The following is a 15,748-nucleotide window of genomic DNA, read 5'->3' on the forward strand; positions in this document are numbered from 1 at the left end:
TGAAAAAGAGAGAAACAGAAAAATATCAACAATGTTATTTGGAATACACTAAAAGTGTAAAGAGGAGAAATCTACCAACTATGGTAAGTAAGAGTACACAAAAAAGTGTAGGGAAGGGAGGAAGGTAAATATTAAAGATATCAATAATTATCAGCTATGGAAAAAAACCCAGAAAAGATGGATTTATCTTCTCTACAAACCAACAACATCAAGTGCTCAAAGTGACCACATCCAAAAGAAAAAGCTGCAAATGAGATCTGGAGTATGCTAGGGGATGGTGAATTATGGATAAGGGTGGAGCTCAAGAGTTCCCTAGTGGCCACAAGCTAAAGCAATGGGTGAGTTAGATTCAAGGATCAAATCCAGACCCAACTGTTGAGGAATTAATGAAAATTGACAACATCAGAGCTTTTGTTTTATTGAAAGCCCTCAAACAAACAACAACAAAAAAAAACATAGTACCAATATCCCCCTAAAGTCTGTTAACTTAACACACAAAAGTATATACATTTTCAAATACTGATGTTTTACCCTCCTAATAGGAACAAATGTTCCTAACTGACAGCTACACTTACAGACTTGAGTTAACCTAAATGAAAGGTTATCCATGCTAAGACACATGGTGCAGCCTGTGTTTCTACTAAGTGCTGTCTGATTTTGTTTTATCTTTATAGCACTCTCAGCTGGGAAACACTTGAATGCTTTCACAGAACATTATCTCCTAGCTACTTCTCGTTATGAGATTGTCTCCTAGAGACATGAGAACCAGATACAAAATTGCTAAGCACATGTTTATTTACTAGACAAAAGCCTTATAATATTCACTATTCCTTTTCATTTACTTACTTTCTCTTAAAACTTACTAGATCAAGTTAAGGGCCTTAATCCAGTCATTCTCCTATGCAAGAATGAGAATAAGCACACTAATTTTCTTTTGTTATGCTCTTTAAACCACATTTTTCTCCTCCTTTTTTACATTGCAGTGCCTACATTTCTTCAAACTGAACAAATAGAAAGAGAGAAGAATGGAGAAAGGAAAAAAGAGAGAAAAAAAAAAACAGGAGCACCTCTTTATATTAGTATCCTCATTACACTTAAAAATAACTGAGAAAATTTTATAGCATGCAAAGAAAATCATGCAGTATTAAAATAATACAATTAGAAAAAAATAGTTTTACTTACAGTTAATTTTCTCCTTTCTCTTTCCCTCTCCTAAGTATTTTTTCCAAATACTAATGACATGAAGTAGGGCATATGCTTTAGAGTCCCTACAAGTTTAACAAAGTCCAGAAATAAGTCCAATGTTTCCAGATCTGCTTGTTCTGTCAGGTTTCACAAATATACTTATTGCTTTGTAGTCCCACATTTGTCAATTTCCAAGTTACTGGTTTTATTCCAGTTCATCTCCATCTCCCAAATCCTGTCTCTATTTAATTTCCAATGTGCTCTCAATTCTTCTAGTCAGCTCTCATATCTCTTCCTTCTCTACATCTCTGTTGAAGCTTTGGAAAATATTTCACTGGCAGAGTCTCTCTGTGGTCTTTATTACAAGAAGAATGAGAATCAGACTCTCTTTCTGTTTTACTGCTCACTTTTTGTTGGACAAACTTTTGTATTTCCTCCTTAGCATGTACTTCATCAAAAAATTATTTTGTCCCTCCAGGGAAAAATATTCTGTATATAGCTGGGTGTAGCAGTTTGAATCTCATGCCTGCTTCTCAATATTCTCTGAATAATGCAGTAAATTTACTCCTCTTCTGCTTGGTGTACAATGAGTAGTCATTCTCCAGAAGCACTTTGCTGTCTCCCACTTTTAGTACTTCACTCTTCTGCCACAGTTTTGTCAGAATCAACTCCTGCTACTGGTAAGATTGCATCTTGCCTATTAAAGGTCTAGGTTGCTTTCTCATAGCCTGGTTTGGAGCATACACACAATGACCTTTCAAGTAATAATTTCTGTTGTGGAATACCAGTCCAGTTGCTTTTTTGTGCTTTCATAACGTTAATATAAGTCTGTTCCTTACAGCTGCTCCAGTACAGTATAAAATCTCAGGTTTTCCCTACATGCGCTATCCTCTAAATTCTATTATTTTTGAAACATCTCTTCTTGAGCAGTCTCATATTCAGCCAGTCCTTTCTTCATTTCAACCTCTGAGGTTTGCAGTTTTACCACCTCATCTGAATATGTTTAAAGCTTCTTCCATTTTCCCAGCCTTTTGTTGTTTGAGTTGATATACTACTCCATCAGTGTTTTATTTATTTTAATCAAATCTGTGTGCAGTTGTCTTACACTTTCCTCTGGGTTACTGGAAGCCATGTCTGAGGTTTGTACTGCTTTTTGCTGAACAGTTGCAGTACTTTTCCCAGTGAGTGTTTTTTCTTCATCTTTTGTAGCTGGTTTTCCTTCAGGTCTACTGTATTTTTTTCCTGGCATCCAGGCAGTGCACTTACTAGCCAGTTACTGAAACTAACCCAGAAGTATAGGTCCAATGGCGTTCTCTGCTAAGTTTCTGTTTTCACACTGGGAGAGCTAGAATTAAGTTGTTACTCAATATGTAGTCATCTTGGAAGTAGTTTGGGTTTTATTGTCATTCTTTGCTGCAGCTATGCCATTTGTTTAACTTTGTTATATTTCAGAACTTTATTTTGTGATATATATTGTATGCCAAGCACTTACTGTTAAGGGATTATCATATTTTTGCAATTTCTCTTTTCCATTAACAATTTTATTAATTTGCTTCACTTTGATATAAGTTAAGAGAATACATTTTGATGTATGTTAAACATGAAGGCAGTCTTGCAACAGCAATGAGTATCAATGGAAATATAGATACAGATAAAGAAAAAAATGAAGAATTTCAACGTAGCAAAGGAGAAAATCCAACTTGCAGTAAAGATGCACTGAGGAGTCTGAAAATAATTCCATCCTCTTTGATGCATCATTGCATTGCCTGTTACTGCACCCCCCCGAGAAGCAAGTTAGTAGGGGCAAAAATGTCACAGCTGACATGCAGGATTTTTTAAAGTCTTTTTTTTTTCAATTAAATTTGAATTTTTAAATGGAAAACACCACAATAACCAAACTATAATGTGTTAGAAGTAAAAATAAAACATGAATGTGGCATTCCATTTGTACCTTTACATTTTAATTTGTTTGAAATCTCATTTTACATTGTAGATGAAAACACTTAATGAAACATAGCTGGTTTGTAGTTTAGATGTGTTTTTTACTTTTAATTAACATTTTGAGAAATGCCAGAGACTGCTTTTGATGCCAAAAAGTAACAGGTAGTCAGAAGACAAAATCAGTTGTCCTTGATATTTTTAATCATGCTTACTTTAATTTGGATAGTCTGGTAAATTGAAGTAGGATAACGACTTTGGCTAATGCCTATAATTTAATAAAGCGAACAAAGAGGGATATATATATATATATATATATATATATATATATATATATATATATATAAACAAAAATTGTACATAATTTCAAAATAGTCCAACTCAGTGCGCAGAGAAAACAAACACCAATAAACTCCAGCACCTGAGGACAGTAATAAACTTAAGAAAAGAACACACTGTGAACAAACACCAACACTTCACTCAGCTCGACGAAGAAATAAATGTAAAAAGCTGTTCTTATTCACTTTAATACCAAAACAAAATAAAATTAAGCGCTTTTCATTTGGGAAATATCCAAACTTCTTCAGATGTAGAGCAAGAACAAAAACAGTCAGCCCAGAAAAAATCCACTCTATATCATGAAGAGCTAATTGATTACTTGCCTGCAAGTGTATCACAGCACTCATTTAAAATTACACTTCACAGTTGCATTGTTTTGCTAACAAAACCAAAATGAACCTAAAAACTTCAAGACTTTACAAACATCACACCACAATAGAAATTATTACTTTTGCTAAGAATAAATATAAATATATGTGCATATGTAATAAAACTAACACCCATCCCTGACTTAATTACCATGCAGTGTTATGAAAACATAATCTATACAAAACAAGGTATATAAAAGCATAATATAAAAAATTAATTCATGACTTCATTATATCATATTAATACTTTGTCAATAAAATAAAATAAATAACCAACCATCCAACCAAATAGCATGTGAAAATACCTAGGAAATTACCTAAAACATTTTTACCTAAGCAAGCTTTTTAATTTTAATATACTTGCTAAAGAATAAATTTCATTGATACCTGGGGGGCACAGGAGTTTAGTAACAACTGCCATTGCAATTCATGTTCTTCGAGGTGTAACTTAACAATGTTACTATCTAAATACCTCACATTCTCATGTGCAGCTATCTGTGTTATGAGTCTAAATTTAAAACCATGGCCATGGTTATCTTTACAGTGCCTAGCTAGAGCATTATCCATTTTTTGTTTACCAATAGCATAGATGTACTCATAAATCCTGTCACACAATCTACAATCGGTCTTACCGATGTAGAAAGCCGGACAGGCATTGCACTGTGCAAGATATACCACTGACCTGGAATTACAATTGAACTTGCCCTTAGTATAAAAATTGTAGTTCCTTACTCTAAATTTTTCACCTGTTTCAATATAAGTACAATATCTGCATGCATCACACCTATACATTCCTACATGCCTATTGGATGGTTTTATGGTAGTTTCCATCAACTTCTTTAGGTTCTGTCCCTTCCTATATGTAATAGTCGGAGATACCCCCAATTTAGCAGAGATCTCCTTATCCACTGAGAAGAGATGCCAGTATTTTTTTAACTATTGACCTAATCTCCTCAGCCTCGGGGCTGTATGTAAAAACAAATGAAATTGAGAAGGTCCTGTTCTGATGATTCCTTCCTTCCACTAGTTCATCGACCACATCTGTAAGGGGAGGACTCAAGATGCCTATATTCAATTAGTCATTTATAGGACAGCTGTTCAAAATAGGCTTGTATACACCTTGGGACCTTTTAACTGGACTTCATTTATAATACCAACCAAATCTTTAGAAGGGTAACCCCTGTTAAGGAACATATTCCTAAGATTTAAACATTCCTCTTGAAAGCCAACTTCACCAGAAACCATCTGAGCTGCTCGAACCAATTGCCCCTTAACAACAGATTTTTCGGTTGTAAAGGATGTGCACTAGAGAAATGCAGTGGATAAGGAGATCTCTGCTAAATTGGGGAATCTCCGACTATTACATATAGGAAGGGACAGAACCTAAAGAAGTTGATGGAAACTACCATAAAACCATCCAATAGGCATGTAGGAATGTATAGGTGTGATGCATGCAGATATTGTACTTGTATTGAAACAGGTGAAAAATTTAGAGTAAGGAACTACAATTTTTATACTAAGGGCAAGTTCAATTGTAATTCCAGGTCAGTGGTATACCTTGCACAGTGCAATGCCTGTCCAGCTTTCTACGTCGGTAGGACCGATTGTAGATTGCGTGACAGGATTTATGAGCACATCTATGCTATTGGTAAACAAAAAATGGATACTGCTCTAGCTAGGCACTGTAAAGATAACCACGGCCATGGTTTTAAATTTAGAGTCATAACACAGGTAGCTGCACATGAGAATGTGAGGTATTTAGATAATAACATTGTTAAGTTACACCTCAAAGAACATGAATTGCAATGACAGTTGTTACTAAACTCCTGTGCCCCCCCCCCTCCCCCAGGTATCAATGAAATGTATTCTTTAGCAAGTATATTAAAATTAAAAATCTTGCTTAGGTAAAAATGTTTTAGGTAATTTCCTAGGTATTTTTACATGATATTTGGTTGGTTATTTTATTTTATTGATAAAGTATTAATATGATATAATGAAGTCATGAATTAATTTTTTATATTATGCTTTTATATACCTTGTTTTGTATAGATTATGTTTTCATAATACTGCATGGTAATTAAGTCAGGGATGGGTGTTAGTTTTATTACATATGCACATATATTTATATTTATTGTTAGCAAAAGTAATAATTTCTATTGTGTCATGATGTTTGTAAAGTCTTGAAGTTTTTAGGTTCATTTTGGTTTTGTTAGCAAAACAATGCAACTGTGAAGTGTAATTTTAAATGAGTGCTGTGATCCACTTGCAGGCAATTAATCAATTAACTCTTTATGATATAGAGTGGATTTTTTCTGGGCTGACTGTTTTTGTTCTTGCTCTACATCTGAAGAAGTTTGGATATTTCCCAAATGAAAAGCACTTAATTTTATTTTGTACAGCTTTTTACACTTATTTCTTCATTGAGCTGAGTGAAGTGTTGGTGCTTGTTCACAAGTGTGTTCTTTTCTTCAGTTTTTCATTTGTCAGTTAATTTTCTACTAACAGTAATAAACTTCACTGACTGTGTCAAAGAAGCAAATGCATTTATTAAATCAAAACCAAAATGATTTCACTGCAAAAAATGAGTGATATCACATTAGAGGTGCAATAAAGGCAAAATGCCTGTGTACATCTGATAGGCAAAACGTCTCACACTGTTTTTAATTTGGGTATGCATATACAAAGAAGGCATCAGATTAAAGCGATTCCAAAAATAGAATTCATAGGAATACAGTGCATAACTGCAAGCAAACAAAACAGATAACAGTATAACCAGCTCCAGTACTGTATGTATCCATCCAAAACATGCCCATAAAACAAGAATTTTACAGATGAATACATACGTATGTATTCATGAAGTATATTTATGCTTCTGTATCAGTCCTTTGTGTTGGCAGAAGTTCAGTAAACTAACACAGCCTTCTGTGAAAAATCAGGTGATAAGCAAAAAAAAAAAAAAAAATGAAAGCTGAATGCTTACCATAACAATAGATTTGTGTTGTCTGCTTCTGTCTTTCCTCACTGGATGGATCTTCGATCCAACCTTGCATTCTAAGCTCAGGCTCCTCTTCTTACCCATAACACCCTGCAAAGGCCAACATTACCTCAGATAGAGTTTGCCCAAAGAATACAGACAACTCCATAATACTACTACAAAAGATAACCCAAAGATAATATGAGAGCTCATAAGCTGATCTGGAGCTAAAAAGTGCACTTGTAGTAGTGCCTTTGGAATAAGTTAGGTCTGTCATACCAGGATAAAGGAATAATGACTTCCATAATAAGGCAGGAGGACAGGTGAGAGGGGAGTTGAGGAAGGACAGGAGTAGACAACACAGATATATCATTATGGTAAGTATATAACTCTTCTGTATCTGATGTTGTCTCTTCCATCCATTCCTAAATGGATGAGACAGTGTCCCCAGCTAATATAACCATCAGGTGATCTCATGGAAAGATATTCCAGAGGGCATATGGACCAAAGGCTGACCTACCTCTATGACAGTAAATTCAATTTATAATAGGATATGATGGTTTTAACATTGGACCAAATAGCTGCTGCACAAATATTAGAAGATGCCCTTGAAAAGAAGGCAGTTGAGGTTGCCAAAGATCTAGCAGAGTGAGATTTGAGGGTTTTAGGTAATGCCTAACCTTTTTCTTTGTATGCATGTTTAATACAGACAGACAACCATCTTAATAAACTTACTTTAGATATCCCATGACCCAGCTTAGTTGCTGAAAAGGACACAAAAATGTGATCCAACTTTCTGAAGGTTTTCATTCAGTGGATGTAAAAATTTAGCCATCTATGAACATCAAAGAAATGTAGCATTTATTCTCCTTTACTGGAAAATGTTGGGAAGAAAACTGGAGCACTGATGTTCTGATTTAAAGATGTCTCTGTAGCTATCTTTGGTAAGAAGGAAGGATTGGTTCTGTAAAGAAACCCTGTCTTTATGAAAAATAATGTACAGAGGTTTACAAGAGCGAGTTTGAAGCTCCGATACCCTTCTGGTAGAAATTGCCAACAAAAATGTTTTCCACATTAAAAACTGAAGATTCATCTTAGCTGAAGGTTCAAACTGAGGTCTAGTCATGGCTTGAAGTTAAAGAGTAATCTCCTAGAAGTAGGATCTCTAAAAGGAGGTAGGAGAAGAAAATTACCTTTCAAAAAGTCTTTACATAACCTGACTGAGGTAACTGGGGATTGATTCTTTCCAATGGAAAAGCCTGAGATAGTAGCCAACTGTACTTTGATAGTAGAGTAGTTTGAAAATCTAGGACTGCTGGAAGGGGAGCCAAAAGGTCTGAATTCTGTTGATAAACCTAAATAGTCTTTTTTTCATTTGCTTTTGTAAATCTTCCTAGCAGAAGATCACAGAGATGAACTAAGAATGTGGACTACTTGTGAGGAAAGCCTGGACTGACTAGCCATTATTGCAAGTGGAGAAACCAAGTGGTTAATTTGAGGACTTGAATGTTTGAGAGTGGTAAGCTGGTTGTGTGAGAAATGAGATCCAGACTGGGGTCCAGCACCCAGGGAGAGTGCTCAGATGAGACCAGAGGAAGGGGACCCACACTTGTTGAGGCCAAAAAGGAGCAATGAGGATCACTGTGACCTTCCACTCTAATGCCTTCCGAAGAAATTTTGAGATAAGAAAAGTGGGAGGAAAAGAATAAAGGAAACTAAATGTGGATCACAGTGTGTCTTGGTTACTTCCTTTAGGGGGAATCAGGACAAAAAAACTGCTGCATTTGGTGTTGTGAGGAGAAGCAAGAAGATCACAGCAAAGTTTGCCTCAATGGTATATCGTCTGCTCTGCCATCATTTAACAGAGCGACCCACTTGTGAGGCAGGGGGATAGATCTGCTCAAATTGTCTGCTAGATCACTGGATTTCCCTGAAATGTGAATTGCTAAAAGAAAGTGGTTGGGAGACATCACCTGTTGCTAAACCTTCATGGTTTTGTGGAATAATTGGCAAGAATGGGTTCTCCTTGTTTGCTGATGTACAGGACAGATTTCAGTCCCTGAGGTAGGAAGTCCTGAAAGGCCTGCAATGTTATAAGAACTTCCCTCATCTCTAGAATGTTGATATGGAGATTGGCCTCAGATGGCCTCCTCATGCCTTGGACTGTTTTACCTTTATAGTGCCTCCCCCACCCCAACTGAGAAGCATCTGTGGTCACACTGGCTTTGGGGGGGGGGATGGTGACCTTGCAGTACCATAGACGATTCGAGCCACTAACAAATGTGAGTTCTGCAAATGCTTATCACATGTGTTTGGAAAGACATTGGTTGATGCCTGATGGACCACTGCATTGTTAGGGTCCACTGAAATACTCTTGTGTAGTAACTTGGAACCAAGGTGATGGATGCAACCATCAAACCCAGCAAAAGAAAAAACTCTTGATGTTGATTTCTGTGAGGAGAGAGTGCCTTGAGCATGGTTATGAAGAGTGGATAATCTGCTCTGAGGAAGTCTTGCTAGCTAAGAAGTTGAGTTTAAGTTTGCTGCCATGAATTCTATCATTTGTACAGGATGTAATTTGGACTTTTCTAGTTCACTGTGATGCTCAAACCTGAGCTAAGTTTGAGCAAGAAGTCTCTTGCTTGGATGAGTAGATTCTTGGTTGGGGTGGAAATGAACCAATTGGCCAAATATGGGAACACATGCAACCCTTGCAGTCTGAGGTAAGCTACGACCACTGCCATGCATTTGCTGAATACCCAGGGGGCTCTCATGACACAAAAGGACAGAGCTGTGAATTGCAAGTAACTGGCTCCCAGATGGAAGCAGAGCAACCTTTTAGACAACATGCAATCTTGATGTGGTAGTATGCATCCTGTAGGTCTATGGAGCACATCCAATCATTCAGTCTCAATAGTGAGAGAATGGACTGAACTGTGACCATCTGGAACTTTGATTACTTGACATATTGGTTGAGATGACTGAGGTCTCTGGTCTTTTTGGCATGTTACAGGCCACCCTCACAAACTCAGGAAACTCACATGGCCTTCCTGAAAACACTAGAGGGGATAAATGTATCACCAAACACCATCATACTAGGTGACTTCAATTACCCTAATATAGACTGGGAACACTACTCAAGCCCAAACACCCTAGCCCAAAAGTTCCTGGAATTCATAAACTCAAATGCCATGGAACAACTAGTCACCATCCCCACAAGAGGAGATAACATACTTGATCTCATCATCACGAACATGGGAGCACAATGTTCAACACCGGAAGTATACCCCTCACTGGTGAGATCAGATCACAAACTAATCTCGCTGGAGGTCCTCATCCCACCCCACCTGAAATAAAAGACCACACTAAAGAACTCCTCAAAAGGCGAGTTCACACTACTAAAGACTAGTGTGGTCTCCTTTCAGGCCCCGAGCCAGCGGAAAACAATACTCAAGCCGCTGAATCACTTACAAACGCCTTCTACCAGCACCTGCAGGACTGCATGGATAAGGCAATCCCAAGCAAAACAAAGACTCTTTGTACCAAAGGCAAGCGTCCAGTCTGGTGGACCCCAGCCATAAACAAACTCTACAACAAAAGGAGGAAGCTACTACAAGATAGAGCAAAATCCTTAAAAGGTAAGACACCCTCGATCACTATAAGTAAAAAACTAAGAGCTCTCATAAAATCATCCAAAGCAAATTTTGAGAGAAAAATAGCTAGAGACTCAAAAGACAATCATAAGGCCTTCTTTAGCTATGTTAGAAACCTAGGAGGAAACTCCCAGATATGCTCAGAACTAGTTCAAAATGATGTGAAGATTACTGATCCTACAGACATTGCCAACATACTGGCTGACAGGTTCAGTGCAAACTTCTCCCCTCCCCCCCAAAAGGAGAGATATCTATACCAAATGAGTGCAGCCCCCCAAACATCTCCAGCGCCCAAGTGAGAACTGCTCTCTCCAAAGCAAAAAACACAGCATCCATGGGACCCGATGGTGTCCCCGGCTGTGTGCTCCACGAACTCAATGAGGAATTAAACCCACAGCTAGGACAGCTGTTTAATCAGTCTTACCTCTGGATACGTACCCAGGGAGTGGCGCACTGCAACTGTGGTCCCACTTCACAAAGGTGGTGCCTCCACAGACCCTGGAAATTACCGTCCCATTAGCTTGACAAGCCTTATCTGCAAAGCCATGGAGAGGATCATAATGGACCTCATAAATAAAGACATAGGGAATTTGCAGACTTTGGATCCAACCCAGTTTGGCTTTGTCAAAGGCAGATCATGCCTTTTAAACTTGGTTGACTTTTTCGAAACAGTCACCAAAGCCATTGATGAGGGAAAGGCAGTCCATACAGCCTACCTCGATCTGGCTAAGGCCTTTGATACAATACCCCACTCGGGTATCATTGAAAAACTCATCAGCTTAAATGTTAACCCATACATCACAAGATGGGTTGCAAACTGGCTGAGTGACAGAACCCACAGGGTCAGAGTTGCTGGCGCCATGTCAGACTCAAAGCCTGTCACAAGTGGTGTCCCACAGGGCTCAGTCCTGGGCCCACTCTTGTTTGGCATCTACTTTTCCAAAGTACAAGCAAACACAGGAGGGTTATGGCTGACAAAGTTTGCAGATGACTGCAAACTGGGCCATAGTAGAAAACACATCTGACACAGATATCCTTCAGAAGGGTCTCACAGAAACGGATAACTGGTGCCAGAGCCACGGCCTAAAGTTAAATGCCAAAAAATGCATAGTCATACCCTTCGGGAAAAACAAGGTTACCCCTAGCTACCAAATAGGTGGCAATCCACTGAGCACAGAAGAAGTTATCAGGGACCTGGGGACCCAGGTTGATAGTAGTCTGTCATTCGACACACATGTAGCTAAAGTAGTTAGGAAGTCCTTCTACATTGCCCACCTTATCATGAAGGGATTCTCATCTAGATCAAGGGAGGTCATAGTCTCCCTTTACTCATCACTCATCAGACCAATGATTGAGTACAATGCCCCATTCGGAATGTATCTGACCCGACACTTGCAGCAGCTGGAGAGGCCACAAAGTTCCTCACCAAAAGGATAAAGGGTCTCAAAATCTGTCCTATGCTGCCCGACTGAAAGAACTCCAGCTCTATTCAGTCGCTTACCGCTTGCTCAGAGGTGACCTTTGCCTAACATACAAGGCCATGTCAAACCCAGATTTGATGAATATGCTTCACCTCAAAAATCTAGATCCATCAGAGCCACAAGGGCGGGAGACTTAAACCTCGACACGGCTATTAATAGGACGTGCTGGAGGGATAGATTCATCACCCAAAGACTCCCTATGCTGTGGAACAAAATCCCGGTACATGTGAGGCAGAGCACCTCGCTGGCCTTGTTCAAGAGAAATCTTGACCAATGGATGGGAGATCGCAGATATACCCCAGGAATTACCTCAGTGTCACTGCTCGACAGAGGCACAGCAAAATAATGGGTATAGTTCCCCATACTAAAGGGGTGGCGTAAGCCACAAAACAATGGGCTAGGCTTATAAATGCCCTTGGGCAGATAGCCTAGTATGAACCTATGAACCTATAAATAATTTTGAGTAACTTCTGGATCTTAGCTGGTTTGGTAGGGCCACTTGGATGACTCCCTTCTTTAGCAGCTTATGTACTTCTGTGAATGCTGCTCATCTATGGGAGGGTGGAACATTTGGTAACTTTTTAGTTTGCATGATGAAATAAAAAGGTGATATAATAGCCTCTGGTTATCTTCTGGATTCATTTGTCATTCGTGATGGACATTCAGGCTTTGCTTTGTATGGATAAGTGCCTCCTGACTGCCTCCAGAGAATGGCAGCTGGGCAACCCTTCAGGAGTGCTGATAAGGCCTTTCTATGAAAAGACTTCAGAAGCCTTAGTTTTGCGGCCCACCAGACCCTTGCTCTAGTGTTGGTGATCTTTCAGAGAGAGACTAAGTACTTGTATGGCTTGTGCAGAACAGGTTTAGCCACTTCTGATTCCTTCCATCCCCTGTTAGAGATAAGATCCGCCATTGCATCAGTGGGAGAATACACCCAAGATGTAGCTGAGCGAGACTCGAAGGCCCAAGGAACAGGCTTTTTGTCTCAAAGGTTTGAGAATCTCCCTGAATGAGACAACCATAAGGTAGGATCTGGGGACCCCTTTACCATCATTGAGATGAGTGAGCTCTGTGAGAGACTCCTGGGGGAAGTCCATGTGCCTCCTCTTATACATATGCTTTCAAGGCACCTCCTTGGTAGAATGTTCCTGAGAGGACTCGGAAGAGATTTGCAAGTCCTCAATATGAACTGTCTCAAAACTCAATAGGTTGACTGCCCCAAGTGCAATGGATGAGAAGGATCAGGACTCAGGGGAGTTCTTTGGGGGAACGGTGGAACTAAACAAGAGAAGCCCACTCATCTGACTGACAGTATTTTCTTAACAGCCTTGAAAGCCAAAGCTGAAGGAGATCTTGAAATTTCTTCAGTGGGCCCAAGGTAACCTCTCCAGATAAATGCTGGAATTCCATTCAGCTTGGTTCTGATGCTGATGCCAGTGTTGAGCTATCCAGTGCTGAGGGATGACTCAAAACCCATCTCCTGGATCCAGTGCTGTCACTTTGGCCCAGAGATCCTTCTGACTGTGATGTGATGGGAGCTGTTCAGGTCACTGATGGTGCTGAAGTAGAAGAAAACCAAATCTTTGGATCTGGCATGAACAAGCTCTGGAAGTCACTTAGGTCCATAATTCCCAAATCTGACAAGTAAATTGGGGTAGGAGCTACCAGAAGATGAGGAGAAGAAACATAACTCCTGGGTCCAACAGTGGCCAGGAGAAACCCCAATTGAATCTGGGTCCTAAGGAATTTCCACATCATCCAGTTCACATCTGCTTTGGAGAGGCTCCCGTTTGATCCAACAGACAGCAGGGAAGAAGCGGTCAATGAAGGTCTTTATGACTGGTGATTAGTCCTTTCCTGTAAAAATGCTGAATGGAACTCAGAAGAAACTGGCAACATGGAAAAATGTGGATCCAAGAGCGCGGGAGTGTTTGATCTGATGAGGATCAGTTCAGAGAACAGCACTGGAACCAAAGGTTGAGAGAATTTCTGTGCTAGGGCTGAAGTGGCAAGAACATACAAAGACTGGTCAAGAGAGGGCTTTCTTTGCTCCTTGTTATTTTCTTTAGGCTCTGTGGCTTTATCCCCTTTGGACTTATCCAAGGATATTTTGGAGGAAGGGGAAGTTCCAGATTTAACTGATGGAGTCTTGGATGATTCCCCCATGGGTGCAGTCAGAAGTCCCTTAGGGATACGTTTATTCTTCTTTTCCAGAATAGCCTGGTTACTAAAGGCAGTGCAGGTAGCACACTGCTCATCTAAGTGAGCTGCCTTGAGGCAGTAGACACATTTAGAATGTTCATCTGAATTTGGCATTTTGTGGCCACAGGCCCACACACTTTTTAAACCTTGAAGGTTTTTATCAGCCATATTAACAATAATAGCAATAACAAAAACATACCTAAAAAGGGGAAAAGATTAGGAAGTTATTAATATATATATATATATATATATGTTCTCTCTTTTTTTAACAAGAGTAAAGACGGCATCAAAGGCATGAGGAAAACAAGGGGATAAAACAACTATCGGAATAGCTATGAAATAGGAGGAAAGGGCAAAACAATACTATATAGAATAAAGTACCAAAAGATAATTATCTAAAAGAATAAAAATTGTAGCATAAATGAAAAAGTTTTCTCACAAAGTACACCAACAACTGAGAAAAGGAACAGTAAACAAGGTCTAAGATAATGCTGGCCTTTACAAGGGGTTATAGGTAAGGGGAGGGGCCTGAGCCTAGGATCCAAAGTCTTGAGTAGCTGAAGACTGATCTGAATACCCATCCTTTAAGGAACACACGGCCCAAGAGAAACAGGCAGAAGTAAACATCAGATCCTGCTCTAATATGATGCCTTTTATGTCTATGTACAATCAAATTCAAACAGTTTGTGGGTTTTTTTGCTCATCACACATAGACTGACATTTTGCCTTTACTGCACTTGTAATCCGATGTCATTCACTTCCATGCATAATAAACCTATATAAAACTATACTGGCTCTTTGCTTATTAGATGTTAAATCCACTGATGAAGCTGTGTATTTTGCAGTGAAACCAGTTTGGTTTTGATATGGTAAATGTACGTTTCTTTTACAGTCAGTGAAGTTTATTACTGTATTTGAGTGTTGGAGTTTGGTGTTGTGTGTGAATAGAAATTCATGTACTTACCATATTGCCCATTTCATTCTTCAACTGATGGGTTTGGATCCAAGACTCACATCTGACTCTGCCGCTTTTACCAGACCACTGGATTCTAGAACTCTCGAACTCCTCCCTTTACCCACAATGCCCTGTCAACCTAATTTATCTCAGATTGAGTTTGATGCCCCTAGATATAAAAGGGCACCCAATAATAGAAATACAAAAGGCAGAATAGAAAAAGAGAACCTGGATCCCAAACAAGGAGCATTGGTTCCTATACAACTGTTAGGTCTCTCCATAAGGCAAAAAGAAGGATGGGCAGGTGAGTGGGGAGTTGAGGAAGAAAGAAAATGGACAAAACAGATGGAACATTATGGTGAGTACATAACTTTTAATCTGATGTTCTCATTTTCATTTGTACCTCAACTGATGGGAGAGTCCTCAGCTAATGTAACCTTGGGAGGAAGCTAAGGAAGGATATTCTGGAGCACTGCTAAGCCAAATGCTGCTCAGTTCCTAAAAATCAAATCCAGTTTGTAATGAGTAATGAAAGCATGGGGATAAGCCTAAGTTGCAGCTGCACAAACATCATGTAAAGATGCTCGGGACCAAAAGGCTGAAGAAACTGCCACAGATCTTAGGGAATTGGCACTAGGAGGTTTTGGTAAAGG

Source organism: Protopterus annectens, chromosome 8.part0 (assembly GCF_019279795.1).
Source record: "Protopterus annectens isolate FY-2018-M chromosome 8.part0, PAN1.0, whole genome shotgun sequence".
Lineage (NCBI taxonomy): Eukaryota > Metazoa > Chordata > Ceratodontiformes > Protopteridae > Protopterus > Protopterus annectens.